The following is a 20,885-nucleotide window of genomic DNA, read 5'->3' on the forward strand; positions in this document are numbered from 1 at the left end:
CCCTCCGTGCGCGAGTCCAACTCGCACTTGGCCGGTTTTTTAGGTCTACACTTAATGTGAATGAGATTTTTGTGTGGAGTAAACTTTTTGTTTTATTTCTATTTTTTAAGTGAAAACTTCTTTAGCGGCGCTGTGCACTTTTTGAGGAGGGAAAAAAATGTTAAGCTCGCGAGAGATCACGTGACCGACAGATTAGACATTGAAAATTCGTAAGACGGACACGTGACCTGATCGAAAAACTGTTACAATGTCATTGAGTTTTCACTTCTGCCGGCACGGCATTTCCGGAGTGCAACCCGTTGTTTTTTTATTATTTGCTAGAGTCAATATAATACAATTATTGTTGTAATTATAATACCTATTGTAATAAATTACAAGAAATGCTAAAGTTTTGAATCAAAACAGTGAAAAAACGTCGAAAACTTGTTGCTATGAAATTCTAATAAAATCCCGAAGTAAAATTTTCCTCAATATTAGAAAGCTTTAATTATGAAATAATCAATTGAAACTTTTTAATAGGCACATTGAGGACTTTGTGAATTTGACGGGACTTTTTGTATCCCGTTAGTTATTAACACGCAAATCGAGCCCATTATTAAAATTGATGACGAGCGTGAACATTTTGGGTGGCAAAAAGAGTTTTGCTAGCTCCCGTGAGATCAAACTATTTTTAATTAAATTAAATTTTAGTTGCTTATCACTTAAAAGTTCTCATGAGGGCAGGTATAAAAATATGTCGAGCGTAACTCGACATAGTAAGACAGTTAGATACTTAAATACGTATATGTGTCGAAGTATAGTTAAAGGTCGCATTTTGTCGCTTACCATAAGGACGAGATTAGCTTGTATCTTTATACGAATAACCTGTCAAAGCGTCTATATGGCAAGCGACAAAATTGGACATTCCTCCTTAACTCAGGAACACATATTCGTGAATAACACACAAATAAATGCCCTTACCGGGATTCGAACCCGAGACCTCCTGCTTCGTAGGCAGGGTTGAAAGCATTTACAAGGGTCCATAGGCTACAATATTCGTTCATCAGGCGGGCAGTACACGTGTCTATCATCATCTCTGTAAGACATTGAAATGAAATTATTATTATGCTAACGTCTCATAGAATCTCAAAGTACCTTGAGCCTATACAAATCATAACATTCATAAGCTATTTTAATCACAATAAACATTTTACAAGCGTCTGGTACGAGGGCAACACTAAAAGTTCTTAGAAAAGGCTGCTTATTGCTGATTAATAAATTACGTAGCCTAATCAATTCCCAATTTTTTTTTCTATTCTAAGCACTTTCAGTTTGCCCCTTGTAATTGGGTAGGTACTTTCCTACTAGTCAAATCAGCTTCTTTTTTAGAACTGTCAAAACGATTTGTTAATATGGAATTTATATGAAAACGTGTATAATGACGTCACGGTCAACTCGTCTACTTTTTATATTCCATTCCGATTTATTAAATACAAATTGTATTTAAAAATAACTGCTATATATGTTTTTCTAATAATTATCTAGTGCTTTATTTCGTGCACGGTGTGAAATAATTTATTTTAAGTAGAGGAAAATACCCAATTCCACCAACACGAACTTAATTTCGAGATACATGGACTAAACCTTGAAACACAGACAAGCCAATTAGAACGTACACGAACACCATTTGAATCATGTTATTTAGTGATCATCGTCTCAGCCGCGCAAATACATCTGCAGAGAAGTACGAGCGAAATGCACGATAACTAAATAACATGATTCAAAAGTCATTCTGATGTCAGTGTACTTTCGAATTGGCCTGGGAGTTTGTTCCAGGTGCTGTATAAAGGTATTTGTTTTTCAAATTCGCGTTCAGGATCGAGACGGAAGAACTCTTTCAATACTGAACTAAAAGGTTTATGGAGATACTAGTTGAACTGGGTCTGTCTGGCTTCGACCTTTACGTATTGGTTTTATAAAAAGTGGCTTAAAAATACCTCGCTTTTTGACGGCTCACTTTTACATATTGATTTTATAAAAAGTGGCTAAAAATACTTCGGTTTTTGACGGCTCAATTTTAAAAAGTTATCCTTCTAAGTCCCGATGTACTTTTAAACAACAAATTCAAATCGAATTTCGAAGTGCAATGGAAAAAAAGACAAAAAATATCATGTGACTTTTCATCACAATTTTTTTTTATCCGTTTGGTATTTGTCGATGTATGTGTCTTGTTGGCTAGGCCCCCGTTTGATTTTGGGCTCAATGGACTGATATCACTTGTGTTATTTCTTTATAATAATTGTTTTTGTGGCAATACCTATTAAAAAAAATCAAGTAATATTTGTTCAAGATATTGTTAAATGATTTTGTTTGATTTATATATAAGTTAATTAGCACTATAGCATAAAAAAAATTACGACACAAAACAAGTACCTAATGTAACTGCGTCCAAAATTCTCTACGAGCCAAATTTTCCTGCATATAATTAAAGATGAAAAAGGTCGATGAAATGTGCGCAAAATAATATATACAAAATGAAATGGTAATCCGGATTAGCACATTTTCGCTCCTTTTCAACCCGAAACAAACAGGATTAATGGATCGGGCTTAAAAATGTACAAAATACATATGAAAGATTTTCAATTAGATGTAGCAAGTGACGTCCTGAAAAGGTTTTTGTAATTCTTTAGATTTAGAGTGAATGCTGGATAAATTTTCGTGAAAATGTAAATAATGTTAAAGTGGGTATGGGCCATTTTATTTAAAGTTGTCCCCTACAATTTTTTTCATATTTCGGATGTTTTATGTTATTTCTACTCAGAATCACGTGCTCCTTTGATCCTAATAGGAGAAAAAAAGAGTCCCAAAATTTCCATACATTTTTCGATCTTTCCATTCCGTGCCCGCCATACAAAGTCTATAAAAAATGGTAACGGAATGGAAATAAAAACCTTGGGACACTTTTTTTCATTTTTATACATAATATCTAGATCAAGCTTGAAATTCACAACTAACGGGACAGTTTGGGACACTATGTTATTTTGACTGATGAATTTGATTTCAAATAGACAAGTACACTAATTGTTCAAAAATGTAACTCTTTTTAGGGTTCCCTACCATTGTACCGTACTAGAGTCCGACTCGCACTTATCCGGTTTTTACATTTTGGCACTAAATAGATAATAAATAGGTAGCTATTACTTATCTACTAAGCATTTTTAGCAACCTGAAACAAAACCTCTTGACGAATGGACCTCTTGAAAATTGGCGAGATTTATTTAATTTTGAAACATAGTCAGGGGCATATGTACTACATACTACATGTATTGTATATAGGATGCAAAAAGTTATCTTCTAAAAACATTGTTATCAAAATTAACTAAATGTCTTAAAAATTAAATAATCAGTGGAGTTGGCCCGCACCCGGCTAAGTTTTACTTTAAGCAGCGCAACTATTCGCGCACTCGAAATAGTTCTCAAGACATCTGACGCGATAATTTGCTCCTTGGCACAGTACGGCACTCACGCTCCGTTTTATAACGTGGAACTCTTGTTTAATTATAGAACAGAGTAATGTAGTGTAGTATAAGCACTGGTGGTCTAGCGGTAAGAGCGTGCGACTTGCAATCCGGAGGTCGCGGGTTCGAACCCTGGCTCGTACCAATGAGTTTTTCGGAACTTATGTACCTACGAAATATCATTTGATGTTTACTAGTCGCTTTTCGGTGAAGGAAAACATCGTGAGGAAACCGGACTAATCCCAATACGGGCCTAGTTTACCCTCTGGGTTGGAAGGTCAGATGGCAGTCGCTTTCGTAAAAACTAGTGCCCACGCCAATTCCTCCCCCCCTCCCAGGCTCCCATGAGCCGTAGCAAAATGCCGGGACAACGCGAGGAAGATGATGATGCGAGTAATATAGTGTAGTATATTGATCTTCAAAAAGCTAGTATACAATATTATAATTATGTATTGTAAATAAATTGTTGAAATATTTTCTCTTAACACGGAGTTAACGACCGGTTAGCAATCATCACAAAACTGACGGTCAATGTTTTGACACTTGCATTTGGGTCATTCCAGGTGATTTCAACAAATCGAGTGTGCCGTATGATTTTTGATTTGAATAAAAAAAATTGAGGATATACTTCATGGTGGCAGAAGTGCTGAACCATCACCAGTTTTATTTTTTATCTTTTAATTTCCAAGTTTTGCCCATTCGAAGTTAACAGTGGGGTTAAATTCGGTTGTACAAAATCAGACCTAACTTTTTTTCTATAAAAGGTAACGAAATAATTATTACTTTTTTTGATTAGGTAAGAAATGTGGATATTATACTGTATGACAAAATTTATCTGAATTAACTACAAAAAAAATGGTGACCACCCGAAGTGTATACCTAATTGGTCAATTATTGCAATTTTAAATTGGTTCTTGTGCCAACCCTGGTGCATATCAAATATTACTTTTTTCTGAAATATAAAGTACTTGCCGTGTTCATCTTGTAAAATAAATATAATTGTGTTAGATCAATTACTTCTAATAGAAAAATATAAGTGAAAATTAAGAAATTCGAAAAATGCTCATGTTTGACTCTAAAAAAATCCATGTGGAAGATAAAATAAAAATTTGATTTTAGTCAGCAAATATAGCTGATATCTTCGTTAATTAGATTTAGAAAAAAAAGTTTTGTTATTTTGCCTATTTTTTGAAGTATGATTTTTTTAACATGCTACGTTTTACAACTATCGATACAAAATGTTTTATGTTATAAATTAATAAAAATGGGACGGTAATTGGTCATACGGATATTATTTACGTTTTTTGTGTTCAAATAATTTTTTTGACATGGCAATAATTTCATTTGTAAATTTAATGAGGGTAGAAATTCGACAATGCACTGTTACCTGACAAGGATTGTGAATCACTTGCGAATGTTTCTTAATTTAGCCGTGTAGTGAATAATCGACGCCTCCTGACTTGTTAACAAGCTTTATTTGCATGTTACATGGCTAAATTACGAACATAAGTAAACGGCCCAATAATCCTTATCGAAGTTCTATAGGAAATCGTATTTATCTAGGAGATAATGAAGTGGTGCAAACTCTTTGTAGTAAGTGCTTGTGTTATTAATAGTTGACTGTTCGTTATATATCACTGACAAGAAGAAGTATTTATTTGACAATTCAATTACTTCGACAATGGAGCCTTGTTCAATTGGAATATTTGGAGGGGAAGATTGTCATCAAACGACTTTTTCGAGGTCATCATGGCTCAAAACAATAAATGAAATAAGTGAAACCGACAGAAGTCTTCTTATTAAACGTACAGGTATTACAATTATAAACACCATTTGTCAGTACCACGGCGTGGTTGAGGCGCAAAAAGTAATATTTGATATGCACCAGGGTTGGCACAAGAACCAATTTAAAATTGCAATAATTGACCAATTAGGTATACACTTCGGGTGGTCACCATTTTTTTTGTAGTTAATTCAGATAAATTTTGTCATACAGTATAATATCCACATTTCTTACCTAATCAAAAAAAGTAATAATTATTTCGTTACCTTTTATAGAAAAAAAGTTAGGTCTGATTTTGTACAAGCAAGAATTTGACCCCACTGCTAACTTCGAATGGGCAAAACTTGAAAATTAAAAGATAAAAAAAAAACTGGTGGTGGTTCAGCACTTCTGCCACCATGAAATATATCCTCAATTTTTTTTATGCAAATCAAAAATCATGCGGCGCACTTTTTAATTCAAATTTGTTGAAATCACATGTAATGACCCATTTGGGGTTTGCTACATACATTTTGTCAGGAAAGTGACAGTTAGACGTGACTTAGGTAAACGTATAGTAGATTTTGAAACTGCGTTTTATTTATAATAAAAACAATACACTCCTTTTTTGAGCAGTCGTGTAAAAAATAAAAACCGGCCAAGTGCGAGTCAGACTCGCGATCCAAGGGTTTCATACATTAAGTCCGACTCACGCTTGACTGCACATTTCTAATAGGTTTTCCTGTCATCTATAGGTAAAGAACTATTATATGTATTTTTTTCAAAATTGTAGGATTAGTAATTTCGGAGATAAAGGGGAGGGGGATGATCGGACAGACAGACTGACGCACGAGTGATCCTGTAAGGGTTCCGGTTTTCCTTTTGAGGTACGGAACCCTAAAACGAAACAAATCATAAACGTATATCAGACAAAGTCCATTGGGATAAGGTAATTGTAAAAGACTAATCGTTTTGTGCTATCTGAGATTATTCGGCAAATCACTGGGGCTCGTAATTTTGGTAGGTAACTTGCACACAATGAAGTTGGCATTCAAAAGTCCTCTACATCTGCATTGTTTCTGCGTTATTGTCTCCTCTGTAACTGTCAACTTCCTTGATAAAATGAGTGACGTTTGCCGCAGCATTACTGCCGCGATCATGACGATTATTGTCCTGAAATCGACGACGGAGCGATTGGAACAAAAGACTATTAGCAAATTTACCCTTTAACTTGATCGTCACCAGACACATACTGTAAAAACAATTCAAAAATGAAATTTTTAAAGTAAAACTTCTTTAGCGGCTCTGTGCACTTTTTGTGATGGGGAAAAAATATTAAACTCGTAACAGGTGTCACGTGGCCGTTAGACGTAAGACGGACACGTGACCTGATCGAAAAACTGTTACTTCAATGTCATTGAGTTTTTCTTTATTGATTCAAATGACATCTAGTGAGTTTCCATCTAACTGGTATTAATATAACTCGAGTACTAACAGTGATGTGCTTAGGGGTTTCAAGTAATGCGACGAAATAACGCTAGATGGCGTTAACCTCAATTATACATAGTGCTGCAGACATTTTGCAATAGTGATTGAGTTTTCACTTCTGCCGGCACTCCCTGAGTGCAACCCGTTGTTTTTTTTATTACAGTATACTTACAATGTACAATAATTTAGGCCTCAGTCTCCAAATGACACCGCACGAATCTTTTCATTATAATTTAAGGCGTCAACGGGAGACCAAGGCCTTACAACTGTTGAACAGTAATTGGCTGCAGTGATGGACGCGGAACTTGCGTGAGTGCTTGATTACCCTCGAGTTTGTTTTGCTGTTTTACCTACTAACAGTTAACTGAACATTGGATCTTATGGCTTTAGAATAAGGTTTATATTTGTTACTCATGTTAAATTCTGGTTTTGAGGTTTTCTTAAGTAGACCAAACAATGATTTGTTATTAAATATAATCACATCTACTGTCTAACAAGCAACTACCGAACAACGTTATATATTATGCTCTACGAACACACTTATGACATTGGCGAAACCCAAAAGTCCATATGTAAGCTATTTTTTAAAAGAAGATAAGATATAAAACTAAATATGAAACGCCGAAAAGTACGGCAACACTTTTACTACAAGGATTAACAAGGATTAAAAACAGCAATTTTCAAGACTCGCTTTGTAATAAAAGTTAGTTTATGTTAATAATTTATTATTTAGATTCTCGATCACTGAATTCAGACCAAGGTAGGCTACAAGTAATGAAAGATCGAACGTTAAGGGGACGGTATATGACGTTTTCGATTTAGAGCTCACTTTGTGCAATCAATTTGTTCAAGAAATGTTTAATAACTGCATTAAATTATACGTAAATTTGTTCACGAAGAAGCCGTGTACCGGCTCTTCACGGCATAATATTTTTTATTTGCTGTAATTCTCTACAAATCGACACTAAAAGTATCCAAAAATCAAAATATGGAGTTCCGTTTGAGCAACACGCATTACAGTTTTGCCTTTAACAGTAATTGAGTTGTTGTGTGATTTTGAAAGCTAGATAACTAAACTAGCAAATTATTATCTACTTATATTTTTACTCACAAATACAACACAGAAATTCAATCCCAAATGTAAACTTTCGTACAATTTCCATACATTGACGACATCACTCAAAATTCTTCTTCGAGTCAGATGGCCGCTGGCCTTGGATCGAAGCAGACGTGTACTTCGTCGTAGCTCGTTTTTGACATTATTTAGACATTTCATCATATACGCATACGAAAATGTATACCAGTAGATAAATTGTATTTCAAAAAATAGGGTAAATAAATTTATTTAAAATTTGATTTGTTGTTATTTACAGGTCGTAACGATCGAAAACAGCAGTAAACTATCCTAAAACAATACGATTACAATTGAATTTAAGTAACTTGTTCCTTCAAAACCCGCTTAAAATGAAAAAAGTTTAAAGACTCGTTTTACTGATTGGGATTGATTTTCATTATGCTGGTATCAATTTTGCGTCATTAAAAAAAAGTATATGACTTCTGTACGTCAATGACATTTGATGTCAATTGTAATCTTGTATTTACGTTAGAGAATATTATATATTCATTTAAATATTACTTACCTATTAATACGAAGCGTAATTCGTTTAATACCTGAAAGTCTTAGTGTCTACACCTACTTTGTTGCCGTTCGTTCCGTCTATATGTGTGCGATTACGTGCTGTTCTCAATAATCAAGAAACAAGCCATAATCTTCAAGAATAAAATAACAGCAAGACCAGCATTTAGTACTAACTAGTTTTTGCGGATTTGGAGACAAGAGATGAAGCTTACAGGCTAATACCGCTGCGGTCTGGTTATTGTTATGTGTATATATCGAGTATTATATAAATTTACTATAAAATAACAATGTTTTATTTCAATGACATTATGTGCGTAGGTATGTATGTTTCGATGATTATAAGAATTTTGTCCACACAATAATTGTGCAAAGCAGAGACTGCATCATGCTTTCTTTACGGTATAAGCGGTATGGTACCGTTATTATTTATCAATACCGGTTCGTTTTGAAGGTAAAACTATACCGGTTGAAATACAAAGTACGGTACCGGTATAAAATTACAGCAGGGACAACCATTTTTATAGGTGTACAGTCAGCTGCAGAGAAAAGGTACGACCAGATAGATAATTGTATGCAGGGGTGGTACCTTTTCTCTGCAGCTAGCTGTACCTAAACCATCATTGACCGAGCGTTGGCGAAGGTCTCCGTTTCAACTTGGGCAAAAATGCTTTCGTATGTCCGAATTCTTCTCCTTTGCATATCACATTTCTCAACTGATTCTCGTGAAAATTTGGTAGTCCGATATAATTATTCGGTTTCTTTTTTTTTTGAACAATATAAAATAGGCAGAAATTGTCATAAAGGACTTAAGCGCCAGTAGGGTCTGTGACACTTAAGACCACTGCGATTATTAGGTACTTACTGGCCCCTATTTCACCACGACCACGGTGACAGGTGCGACAGTTGTCGACATCACTGTTGCTGACGTCACAGGCCTCCATAGGCTACGGTAACCGCTTACCATCGGACGGGCGAATTGCTTGTTTGCCACCAACATTTTAATAGATAAATAAACTCCATTATATTGCCACTAAAAAATTCTTATTTTGCGAAGCTAATGACAATTGTCACAAGAAACACGGCCACTGTATCGAAATTGCGACACAGAACTCATTTCCTGTCAAGACTTACCGAAAATTCTTTGAAAAATCTTGTGACAATTGTCACAAGATTTTTTCGCGAGAGAAATGTCTGTTTTATCCGATATAATAAAGTTTTTTTTTAATAATAGGTACAATGACGGTGGCAAACACGAATACGGCCCGCCCGATGGTAAGCGGTAACTGTATTATTAAATTGTACAACGGGACTTAATCGCGTATCTAAGTTTTAAGATTTACCTCCGACGTTTCGAGGACGGCGTTGTCCCCGTGGTCTCGGAGAAGACTGGCTTAAGTTGACATCAGCATCTTCTAACCGCGCGAGTTTTTCGAACTACCCGCACTTGGTCTTGTTTATCCGCTTGAACGTTTTGCGGTTCCGTTGTACAATTTAATAATGTGTAAAAATCGTGAAAGTTTAAATCAGTGTTAGCGGTAACTGTAGTCCATGGATGCCTATGGCGTCAATAACAGTGATGTTTTTGTCGTACCTGTCACCGTGGTGAAATAGGGGCCAGATTACGCCGCGCCGCGTGGAACGTGAGGTGCATTGGGGTAAATGCATACCATTCACTCAAGGAAAATAATCTCCCTTATAAGATCACTCGTGTGTCTGCCATTTTGTTAAAGCCAATTTTCACCGTAACTACTGGACTAGTTCAATTGAAATTTAGTACACATATGTCAAGTAAGGAAGTAGTAAGTCGGTGATCCGAAGATGAGTAACGTAAATAAATGAACTTTTAACTTTGCGGCGATTTTTGGTATCATGTGACATATCAGATATAATACATAATTATAAGTAGGTGAGCAAAAATGTACCATAACCTAACTCAGAATTGTATTACATAAATACATAAACAAAAAATAGTTCAACGCCAAAAGATTAATGGAAGACCTATGTCCTATAATAGGTGAGTTGGTCTTAAACAAAAAATATGCAATAAAAATGTGTAACTGTGGAACCCATAGTGAATCCTACTCGTACATGATCGGTTTTTATATTATGTACCTATAAGATATTTTCTACTTTATACTTTATAAGTGTACCTACATAATATTTACTTATAAGCAGTTGTCACGTAAAATATTTGTAGATTTTTTTGGAAGTATGTGTCACATCATCATCATCTTCCTCGCGTTGTCCCGGCATTTTGACACGGCTCAAGGGAGCCTGGGGTCCGCTTGGCAATTAATCCCATAAATTGGCGTGGGCACTAATTTTTATGAAAGCGACTGCCATCTGACCTTCCAACCCATAGGGGGTAAACTAGGCTCTTATTGGGATTAGTCCGGTTTTTTCACGATGTTTTCCTTCACCGAAAAGCGACTGGTAAATATCAAATGATATTTCGTACATAAGTTCCGAAAAACTCATTGGTACGAGCCGGAATTGCAATTCGCACGCTCTTACCGCTAGGCCTCAAGCGATTTTTTTGAAGTATGTATAGCACAAAAAAATATTTAGAAATGTAACATTTAAGGTAGGTAATTAAAATACGGTATAAACATTATTGGAGAAGACTTGGAGGAAGTGTCATAGGGATCTACATTCGATGCGTGGAAAACAAGTTCTTTTGTCTAATTATAATCCATCGGCAATCACGCGAGCGCATAAAACGAAAATCATTTTTTTTTCACTCCCTAAAACTCCCTTAACCTAATAACAGTAAAACAAAAAATAAAATATAGAGGGTTACCAACCAGCCAAAGAATTATAAGTAGATATATGCACTTATCCCAACGCACCTCACGTTCTACTCTGCACGGGGTTCATTGCCGCTCCTACCGCCGTAAGTAACTATCAACACCTACATTATCAAGGCTACGATCGAAGATAATCGCTTCAGCACTGAAATAATACCGGTGGAATACCGGTATAATATTTTTATTTTAATTGTATTAATTTAATAGTGAAACAAAAGGCGAATATACCACATAAAAGTAAATCGGTAAAGATATTAGGGGTACATTAGCCAACACTGTTTCCATATATTTTCAAATTTTATTTTGTCCGCCTTAATTAAATTTTGCACCCTGCCGGAACTTTATTTATTTAAATTCTCATTTAATTGATTTTGAGCCTTATGAAAAGTCGTATAGAGTAGTAAATAAAATTTTACATCTGACTTAATGACATCTGGTTTTATTCGGTTTAACTTTAGAAAACGCGTATCTCGACAAAGCCATAATGTAGAAAATTGTCAACAACCAAATGAATTATTAGAATTTAAATACGTCACGTGTGACATGAACAGACAAGGAAAGCAAGATTAAATGTATTGTTTCTCTTTCTTCTTTCAATGGAACGCTTTTCCTAAAAGGAGGCCACTAAACTCAAAACGCTATCTTAAAAAAAACTTGATGGGTCAGTGACCTATCCCAGTAAAGTGAGGTAGTGTGCGTGAAGTGCGCTTGTGTGTGAAATGGGGTAAATTGACAGAATCTGAAAATTTACCCACCTCTACCGTCACCGATTCCGTCTAGAAACATCAGTGTTACATAACTAACCTAACCTTCAATCGAACGCAAGAAACAAATGCCAACCAGCATACCGAAGGCAATACATTTCTTTTATTAATTCCAACCGGGTCGGCATGATTCAATTGGAAACAGGGTAAGGTGGAAACCACCGATACTAAACTTTGATTAGATTTGTTGCGAACCCTGTTTCTGTCTGTCCATTAGAATACGGCCCAGGACAGCCGTGTAATTGAATTTTTTCAGGTCATCGAACTCGATTTTTTACCATTTCCATTCGTCCAAACCAAATCATCCTATGTTACTTCGGATTGTACCGCACATAAGTCGTTTATCTTCTGAGTTGTAGGATTACTACGCTTTTAAACGCTGTCTCAGTACATGATGTATGGAACAGCACCTAGTAGTGACTGCGCATAAAGGATTATCAATTTAGAGAATTGCTTTTGCGGAAAATACTTTCATATTTATACAGTAATGTAGAGGAAAATTGTGCTTTTATTGTTACAAAATTGCGACGTATATCAGTCAAGGCCCCAATTATAGTAAGTAAAAGTTTTGTATTTTGGATGTATTTTACCTTTTTGTACGTGAACGTTAAGGAAGAAACGAATAGCATAGAAACTAGTTGTTGGCGCAGTCAGTAGGGGGTCCTACTGACTGCGCCAACTAGTTTCAGGGAAATCCGAGAGAGAGAGAGAGAGAGAGAGAGAGGGAGCGAGAGAGAGAGAGAGAGATAGAGAGAGTAAGTTCCTCTGATTCTCGTCAGTAAAACACTGATTTTAGCTTTCACGATTTTTACACATTATTAAATTGTACAACGGGACTTAATCGCGTACCTATCTAAGTTTTAGGATTTACCTCCGGCGTCCCCGTGGTCTCGAAACCTTCGTCCTCGAAACGTCGGAGGTAAATCTTAAAACTTAGATACGCAATTAAGTCCCGTTGTACAATTCTCGTCAGTAGTTCGTAAAATTACCATCATGAACTTAACTGTTAAGTGTGTTTAAACGTAGTTTAGCTCCATTAATTATGTGCAAACGTTAATAAGGCAAGTTATACCAATATGTTTTGATAAGCTGTGCAGTAGCGTGAGTGTTACAAAAAATGTGCATTGATTCTGCTTTTGTAGATATTAGCGATTTTCAAAGCTACCCCGCTTTCGAAGTTAACCGAAATTATTATTAATTTCAGATAGTTGCATCTAATTCTTATTTTATATTTATATGTAGGTACGTTAGTTACTTAACTACTATATTATCTATTTATAATTAAACTAACCCAACCTTCACCTTCACCTTAAAATTAAATAAATATATTTCTTGTTGTGTGTAAGTTGTTAAGAAAAATCAGAGAACAACTTTTTTTTAAACACTTCGAATGTTTTGAACTTGAAAATTCCTCCACAGGTCAAAGTGACATTGCTTATCTGAAAATTAATAAAATTAAACTCGTCCTACACCCACACTTCTCATTCAACCGCAATCAAAGCCACAAAACTTGATAAAGGTGAAACTTATTCATATTTCTAACAAGCACTTTGTTCGAGCCATTTAATCTCCATAAAAAGACGTCCAAGTTCTAACGCTTCACAAAGGGATTACTTTTCAATCGCACGGTAAGCGGCTTTGCCTGCTCGGAGATTAGACGAAATAAGAAAAAAATAAGCACGTGGAATTCTCTGTTTTGAGACGTCGATAATCGTATGCATATTTTATTATTTAAGTACACTGTCGGTTGTCTTGTTATGTGTAATTGGGACTTTTTTCCAGATATTTTTCTTAAGAAAACTTTTTGGATATAATTTATTATATACACATTCTTTGTGTTTCCAATTCTAAAAACACTGGAAATTTTTTGATCGACTACATCAGCCATTCTCAAAGTGTGTTCCGCGGAACCCTAGGGTTCCACGACACCCCTGCAGGGGTTCCGCAAGAATTTAGAATAATTTAGAATAATAAAATAAGCATAATTATTATGCTTATTAATAAAAAAATACACTTCTAAAAACTATTGTTTTATTGTAGGGTTCCATCAAGTATTTCGCTTTCCAAAAGGGTTCCGTCAAAAAAAAAAGATTGAGAACCGCTGGACTACATACTTGGCAACGTCTATGTGTGTTAGCGCCAGTATACACGTCACATTTTATAGGAATTTCAACGTCTATGGTGGTACTCCGTCACTTGTGGAGTAGGATATTACAACATGGTAAATAAATATTTCACTTTGCACCCGCTGATATTATTGCTCTAGTTGAAGGTCCTCGAAATGGATCGAAATTTATGCAACAATAGCTATAATCATGTAATTTCAAAAGCATTAAGATGACAGTCCATTTCCAACCGCAGGTGCACTACTGTTAATTTTACTATGGAAATTGACATTAACAGCGACGCGTTCAGTACCAGTAGTGCAGCTGCGGTCAGAAATGGAATGTTACCCTTAGAATAATTTTGTGTCTCACAAGAGTTTCACGTAGGTAATAATAATTATAGTGTTTTGAACTTTCACGATTTTTACACATTACTAAATTGTACAACGGGACTTAGTCGCGTATTTAAGTTTTAAGATTTACCTCCGACGTCTCGAGGACGGCGTTGTTCCCGTTCCAAAAAACTCGCGCGACTATAGTTTTAGCATTAGAAATAAGGTAAACAATCTTGATGTGTCTTTTAATTGAAAAACACATTTTAAAAATAAGTTACGGTAAATAAGTAACAATTATGAATCTAATACGATCTTTTATAGTCTTCTGCTTTCATAAGTAATAGTTATTGATTATTAAAAAGTGTTTTTCAATTAAAAGACAGTCATGTCAAAATCGCTTACCTTCTTTCAAGTTCTTTCTAATGCTAAAAAAACGGGGTCGCCGTCCTCTAAACGTCGGGCGTAAATTTTAAAAGTTAAATACGCGATTAAGTCCCGTTGTACAATTTAATAATGTAATAATAATATGTTGTTACATATTTAAACCAACAACTAGTATATGGTATATCTACAAAGGTAAAGTAGGTAACTAGCGTACGGTAGTCACGAAACTGCAACTCATGGCGCTTCATTAGCGATTCGCAGCACTCGAAACGTTATTGTTTCGGACACATACGTTACTGTTGAATTTTATTTCATAAATTCACTGGAAGAGTCGAAATTCACTGGTTTTAGTCTTAAAGCACTGGATAAAGGATTCAGACTGCAGCAGCGTTACTGCTGCGGTATTGCGGCGCGACATTACTGACTGCATTGCTGCCGCAAATTTCAAAAATCCGTCCAGCAACATTGATTTTGAGATTTGCTGCAGCAATAGAGTCGGCAGTAATATTTATTTAATCACACAAACGGCTATCGCGGTAAATAGTTTATTTTTTTTACCATAAATTCCGACGTTTCAGCTGAGTTGCACTAGTTGTGGTCACGGAAAGACTAACGTCCCAGCAAATGTCAACGGAGATATACATACAATAACACTGAACTACCCGATCACATATCTTAAGTCGAAGATTGCTCGACGTGTTTCGCTCCATAACGAAGAGTTTTAAGGGGAGCACGCATTAGCGGACCGAAGCAGACACACGCAGTAAGCCGAATCTCCTAAAACCTTTTCACGAGTCATTTTTAGGGTTCCGTAGCCAAATGGCAAAAAACGGAACCCTTATGGATTCGTCATGTCTGTCTGTCTGTCTGTCTGTCTGTCTGTCTGTCCGTCTGTCCGTCTGTCTGTCCGTCCGTATGTCACAGCCACTTTTTTCTGAAACTATAAGAACTATTATACTGTTAAAACTTGGTAAGTATATGTATTCTGTGAACCGCATTAAGATTTTCACACAAAAATAGAAAAAAAAAAACAATAAATTTTGGGGGTTCCCCATACTTAGACCTGAAACTCAAAAACATTTTTTTCATCAAACCCATACGTGTGGGGTCTCTATGGATAGGTCTTCAAAAATGATATTGAGGTTTCTAATATCATTTTTTTCTAAAGTGAATAGTTTGGGCGAGAGACACTTCCAAAGTGGTAAAATGTGTCCCCCCCTGTAACTTCTAAAATAAGAGAATGATAAAACTAAAAAAAATATATGATGTACATTACCATGAACTTCCACCGAAAATTGGTTTGAACGAGATCTAGTAAGTAGTTTTTTAATACGTCATAATCCTCTAAATACGGAACCCTTCATGGGCGAGCCCGACTCGCACTTGGCCGCTTTTTATTTTGTTGTCGTTTTTTAATTTCTCAGATTTTGATAAAATTAAGTGGATAGATAGTTCCTTATTCTATACAACATAAGCGCAATTTCACTGCATGTTCTACAAAATCTTCCACTCAGTTACGGAAAACGTATGGAGTTTTCCGTAATTCAATGGGAATTTTCAAACATTTTCTTTTGCCCCAAATTTGGATCTGGACCGCAATAAGGAGCATTTCAAACCTACCAATTTTTATCAAAATCTGACTAAAAAAAGTAAAATCGACAAGAAAATAAACAATGGTCCTTAAAGACTACACAATTTTAAAGTGCTTCCATCACGTTTATGTCTCAGTTGTGCTAAACTACGGCATAGACAAAACAAATGGTTTCAGTTTTTAGGTTATTTAGCACACTCGGGAACATACGGGTTTTTAGAGCCCGTTAAAATGAAGTTTTAGACACTGTTCCAGTAAAAGCTTAATGTTGACAAATGTGGAAATGGGGTCTCTATTGTTTCCTAAAAAGTTTTAGTCATAATGTATTGTTTGTCCGCATTTTCGTTAGTCATATAATTAATAATGAATAATAGTGTGAGTCATAGTTTATTTGGTTTAGAAACGCGTAACTTTTCAGGATTGAAATAAAATAAACCTAACCTAGGATAACCTTACAAATTCCTGAAAAGTTAAGGGTTTCAGTTTTAGGACTAATGATATTATGACAAACGATACATTATGACTTAAAACTTTATGGTGAAACAAACGGACCCCGTGGAAATGAAATAAAATGTCTATTTTTTTGTAAAACATTAACACTATTAAAATAAGCACTAAAAAACTAAAATAGGTAGTGATTAAAACCTTCCTAATTAAGTAATTAATAACCATCTTGACTAACAAAACTTATGTTCTCGAGCGCACTCAAATCGATTCATCCGTTGGGGACCTACGATGCTACAGACAGACACACACAAGTGTCAATAGTGACGTTTTTGTTTGAAGAAACGCCACTTTTGACACTGACTTATCTAATCCATATCGTATCTAGACGTAATATTTGACGTATCTTAAAGTTCGAATCGGACAGTAAGACTGAATCAGGCTCCGGAGTTAAATAATAGAAAGAGCTATATTCAAACCAGCAATAAATAACTTTCATTTGACATTATTATTTCCCCCAAAACTAATACGTAGTAAATCAATATATATACATAACATTCACTTGACATTCGGAATGTACTTCAATTTTGTACCCTAAAACACCGTGAGAAAAGTGAAAATTGAGAAATTTCCAGGTACATAAGCCTCTCGGAAGTTTTTCAAAATAGGATAGCGAGTTTAGGTCCAGTGCATGTTTTTGTAAGAGAGAGACAGCGATTGTGACGTAATTATATGTTGTTCTAAATTTAAATATTTAAAAGCAATTTTTTTAACTCTCGCTGTTAAAGGTTACGAAATTGCACTCAAGACGTAGTTAAAATTAATATATTAAAAAGTAAATCCCTAAAATAAGTTTGATAAGACATACCTACTTGGTAAAATTAAGGTATTTTTGTACTTGGACGATATGAAGTAAAGTAATTATGACATTCGGTCATCTTAAAAAGGAAACAATTTTTGACATTTAAGCATTTTAAGACTACCAGTGTCGAACGTAACGATTTATATGAATAAGGTATATACCAACATCAGAATGATAACTGAATGACATCATGTATTTATCGGGCGTCTCGCTCGCACTGATAAGAGCGAAGTGCCCTGTAAATTGTTTTAAAATTTAGACAGATAAAGACAGTGGCATTAAGTTATTTAGGTGCAATGAAACCAAAGCCATTAGCTATTCTTTAAACGTATAACACTGACTGGCCCATTTAATACGCCCGCGTTCCCCTAGGATTATGATAAAACTTTAATCCCTTTTGGTCGAATGCTTTGCAAAGTTTGTAATAGGAAAGTTCTGTCTTTCAACCGATTGTCCTATCCTCACAATGGACAGCAGTATATCACCGTAACATACAGTATCCATTAATGATTGGATTTAATTTAGCCAACTCAGTCCATCCTTGAAACTTTTAGACGCGATGGAAAGGGCTGAAGTCACAAAATTTGAACAATAGACCTTAAGGCGATATTCCATGTTTAATTCCGCCGTTTTCAACCAAAAGGGTACTTATTGTCGGTTGTCAAATTGATATTTCCATAAAGTTTTAATTTGAAATCGACCTTATCAACAACAAACGACAATGAGGTATAGTTTGTCGATTTCTAAGTTTTCTAACAGAGCCCGAACGGTTTATCCTTTGTCTATTGTTAAGTAAAACCGCATGTGCTTCTACCTGCCTAAAAAATGGTTGGGCCGTTTTTACTGGTTATTGAATTACCACTCTATGGAGATTGCAATAAGGTTCAAAATGAACTAATGGAAAAAAAAATCTAGGCTGTGTGTGGTCCATTTGACTCGCCGGCACTCAGTACTTCGGTTACTGAGTGCCGGCGAGTCGAACGCTACAGAACCAGTCTAAAATGTGTCATCGAGATGCGTAACAGCTGGCGCGTTATAGGAGAGCGCACCTACACTGGTTTTTTGAGCGTTGGACTAGCCCGCGTTCAAGTGCCAATTAGAATAAATAAGACCCTTTTGTTTAAGGTAAGTAGCACGTGCGGTTTTACTTAACAATAGACAAAGGATTCGCCGTCGGGGTCTCGGCAAACTATACCTCATTGTCGTTTGTTGTTGATAAGGGCGATTTCAAATTAAAACTTTTTTTTTATAACTTTTAGATGAAAACGCCACAATTGGCAGTTACGTTATAATGCTTATCGCTGTGAATAAGTTTGTCACATTTAACAATATAGATATAGCTTGGCAAAACAGAGTTGAAATTAAAAAGTGGCAACACTGTAGTGTCGTCCCGTTTTTCTTAGATACATTTGAAAGGGACTACAATACAGTATTGCCACTTTTTAATTTCTACTCTTTTTTGTCAGACTTTAAGTGAGTGGCAGATGTTTTGACTGCAGCAACGTGTGAAAAATGCGACCATGATTATAGGAAAATAAGAGGAAATTAAAAAGAAAACAACTACCTAGATGAAGTAAAATGCAATTGAATAGTTGGAAATTCGATGGTAAATGTAGGTATACACCGTGTTTTTTTTTTTTTTCCGTTAATTTCAAGGGTGCATTCCTGAGCTTAAATTAAGTAACTTTCTCAAAGACACCGATATTTTAATTAAATCCATTTCGGAGATAATCAATAATTTATTTTTTTCCTATAAGGCCTATACACTTGCCTTAGGGCCGGTTTACATATTGATTAGTGTTTAGAATGAGTTCATACATTTGCTACTAAACTTAAGTACAATCTCGGTCGATCGATGTTCGAAATGACATTGATATGTCACAGATTTCAATTGTTTGGTTGAGTTAAATGTAATGCCCGTGTTACAACAACGCTATATGCTACATTTAATTACTTTTTAAACTTATTTTTTTTTGTAAAAAAGCCAAAAAAAATTTTTTTTTTGAAAATTAACTATGCCATTTAGTTCTCTTAAACGTACTTAACCATACCCCGAAGTTAACGGAATTCAATAAAAACACGGTGTATATAACGTTAAAATAATATCAAGTACCAATCACAATCATAATTTATATAACTATGTATCATTAATTTTCAGAGCAAATTCAACCTTAAGTCACTGTGTACAATTGAAGGGATGTTTACAAAAAACAACATAACTGACTACACAAGTGTCAACCGCTCTAAGCAGTTATGTTGTTTTTTGTAAACATCCCTTCAATTGTGAGGTGTAATTAGATTTATGTCTAAGGCTCGATTTATACATTAGGTAGGTGATCAATTACTAGTAACTAGTTCATATATTTGCTAAGTACTTGCGTTTAGTAGCAAACGTACTTAGGTATGTACTCGCACTTCACACTAATCAATGTGCTAATCGGATCTATGTTGTGAGTGCCGCAACACAACACAAAATAACTCTTTTCTCATACCTACGTGTGAAAACATTGTCATTTTATTCATAATATTTAATAGGCTGCGAAACGTCGTCGTTGCGCGCGCCAAAGAGGCAGGTCGGTAATTAATAAATACGTAAAACGTGTCACAGTACATATTGTGATACTTAACCGCCCAAGTGCGGTAATTTCCACAATACGTGCCTATGTCGAAAACTTAAAGGGCCATATGTACTGTAAAACGTTGTACAATACACGTGCGAAAAGGTAATTCGCATTCTTTATTTTTCTCGAATTTCCTACTTTTCGCACTTGTATCGTAATGTACTATTTAAATTTTATTCGAATTGTTTATAGGTTCAGTTATTTTTTTACCTTATGTTACTTATACTCGTTAGCAGGTACTATAGTGCAATCATATTTATCGAACCAGAAGCATTACATTGTAATCGAAAACCTGTCAAAACCCCTAAGAGCTCGCTAATTGTGCATGGGATATCTGACAGATTTCAATTCCGGTTTGCATTCGACGTTCCGTTTGCATATCTATTTCGAATCTGAAATTCGAAATAAGAATTTTAACAAGCTTGAAATAGCATTAAGGATTAAACTGGTTACATACAAGTCGTGACGTCACGATACGGTATCAATTGTCAAATTTTGACCGTCTTTTAATTACTTCTGCATTGCTTTAATGCTATATGTAACGTCTATTTTCATTTAATTCAAATCAATGCCGGAATATTATTTG

General features: G+C 35.3%; 1 long non-coding RNA gene across 1 annotated transcript in view; it reads left to right on the plus strand.

Annotated features, from left to right (window-relative positions):
* Positions 1-19,638, plus strand: part of LOC134649416 (uncharacterized) — a 144,038-nt gene extending 124,400 nt beyond the window's left edge. Inside the window, exon 2 of the long non-coding RNA XR_010096960.1 lies at positions 19,295-19,638. This is a non-coding gene — a long non-coding RNA (uncharacterized LOC134649416). The remainder of the gene's footprint in view (positions 1-19,294) is intronic.
* The last annotated feature ends 1,247 nt before the right edge of the window (positions 19,639-20,885 follow it).

This window comes from Cydia amplana, chromosome 7 (genome assembly GCF_948474715.1).
Source record: "Cydia amplana chromosome 7, ilCydAmpl1.1, whole genome shotgun sequence".
Classification (NCBI taxonomy): domain Eukaryota; kingdom Metazoa; phylum Arthropoda; class Insecta; order Lepidoptera; family Tortricidae; genus Cydia; species Cydia amplana.